This window comes from Limulus polyphemus, unplaced genomic scaffold (assembly GCF_000517525.1).
Source record: "Limulus polyphemus unplaced genomic scaffold, Limulus_polyphemus-2.1.2 Scaffold1378, whole genome shotgun sequence".
NCBI lineage: Eukaryota > Metazoa > Arthropoda > Merostomata > Xiphosura > Limulidae > Limulus > Limulus polyphemus.
The window spans coordinates 274,101-276,184 of record NW_013666988.1 but is presented as its reverse complement, the minus strand read 5'-3'; the positions used below and the strand labels follow the sequence as shown (position 1 = coordinate 276,184).

The 2,084-nt window shown below is 30.6% G+C and overlaps 1 protein-coding gene across 1 annotated transcript in view; it reads left to right on the top strand.

The window, feature by feature from the left end:
• The first annotated feature begins 271 nt into the window (after window positions 1-271).
• Window positions 272-2,084, top strand: part of LOC106463321 (probable 2-oxoglutarate dehydrogenase E1 component DHKTD1, mitochondrial) — a 62,233-nt gene continuing 60,420 nt past the window's right edge. Inside the window, exon 1 of the mRNA XM_013923338.2 lies at window positions 272-351. The gene's annotated coding sequence lies outside the window, so the exon portion shown is untranslated. The remainder of the gene's footprint in view (window positions 352-2,084) is intronic.

Sequence of the window (2,084 nt, the reverse complement as noted above, 5' to 3'; positions counted from 1 at the left end):
CTTATGTAAATTTAAGTTTAATTCGTATTGAATGCACATTTTATTTTATTTGAAACTTCTTTGTTTATTTGAAAATTAAAAGTAAATAAGGTTTTATGGTATGTGACGCCAATACAGAGTTATTGAACGGCGAAATTATTTTATTTTCTGAATTATTGAATTTATTTTAATATTGGATATTATCAAGCAGTTTTTAAGACATACAAACAAAAATAAATTATTTGATTTTTTATGGACTTGCACTTAAACCTTAACCCTTTCACTCCAACTCTTTTAAACCACTGCATCTTTGGGGTTTCGGGTGCATTTTATTTCGCCATCTTCACCATATGGTAATCTAAATTAATTTAGGTATGTGAATAATTTCGTGACGTATCGTCGAATTCATTATTCGATATTATAAGCAGACCAACTGTTTAATAACTGTGTATATATAATCTTTAAGTTTAAACCACTTTATTGAAACTTCAGAAAATCATCGATTTTTTCTCTTCAACTCAAGGGCAGGTGTAGTTGTAGAAACACCATTGCACACTTAATAATATATGACTTATTCATATGCCGAGCTACCCTCGCTAACAATATAATTATTATATAATTATATAGTTCATAACATGATATTTGCCAATTTAATCATGTATAAAATACATATTAAGATAAGCATATTTAATTTAATTTACTGTTGTTTTAATTATCATTATCATATGATATAGTGAAGGCTTATATATTTGGCTTGGCTTACTGCATCACGTTGTTTTACGTTAATGCTGACGACACTGCCACAACTACACGTGTTCTTATAAAGTTAAACCCTTGCAAGTTGCAGAGCACTTGCCCAGTAATGGAATTCGTTTTAACATTATATTAAATGTGTAAAATAGATTATGATAACCCAAATGCATTACCTTCCATGTATTATAATTAAAAGTCGTTTACCAAATATTCGTTTTATTTACCAATTGAGTCACGTTAGTATAAATTAAATAAAACTTTATACAGCTATGAATAATCAAGAATTTAATGTCACTCTCATTAATGTAAGTTAGAAAAAGTAAAGGCTCAAGTACTGACCCTTTAAGCATTCTAATAATAAAAAGGTCCCATTAATAAAAGGGGTTGAATGTAGTCCAGTGTTTTGTGTGCCACCCTTTGAACTGAAGTTTTGTGGTTCACAACCTGTTACCTCCCCAAAAAAGGGCATACTCATTTTGGGGGCATTATAAGAGTGATACTGAAATCCTACCATTTCCTCTGATAAGGACTCTAAGTAAGTGTTATTGACTGGTTGCCTTTCCTCCATAATTTTAAAATAAAATATGACTAACTCACAAGCTCTTGTTAACTTTGCACTAAATTCTACAAGTACAAAACAACCATTAACAACAACCTTTTGCTTTCTCCTATCCATCCACCTTACGATTCAGTTAAGTAGTCTTTTTTTCCTTAACCTCTACCAATGTAATTTTGTTAGCTAATTTTTTTGTGTCATTTTATCAAAAATTTTAGTATGCTGAAGTCTAGACCCTTTCCAACATTTAATTAAGAAGTAAAATAATTGAAAAACGATGAATTAATAGTGCAAGATATGCAAAAGGAAGAAATAATCAAATTACCTCTGTTGTAATTTGAATGCACCATTGGTGTTACTGAAATGTGAGCTGAAGCTTGTAACTATATGGTAAGGGAAGTCAAGGCCAAGTATGCAGCTTGGACTTAATCTCAGGATTTGTATATTTGGTACTTATATTTTCGTAAAAATATGTTCGTTAATGTTATACAGTACTATATATTAGATGTATTTCTGCAGGGTCCTCAAAAATGTCTTGTTTCAAAAGCAAATAAAACCAAAATTAAGTGTAACAAATATTTTAAATTCTTGCTTTTGAACTTCATATGTTGCAGTGTGTTGTAGCGTACAGAGTGCATAATTATTCTCGTGATTCATGGCATGTGTATGTTTTACAGATATCTCAACAGTACAAATTGCAATGTTAAGTGCCCCTTGTGTGAAGTCTTTTTAGTGTCTACTGACTGATTGACAACACTATTATATAGTGGTGTGAGTGGTTAAAACATGTGACCCC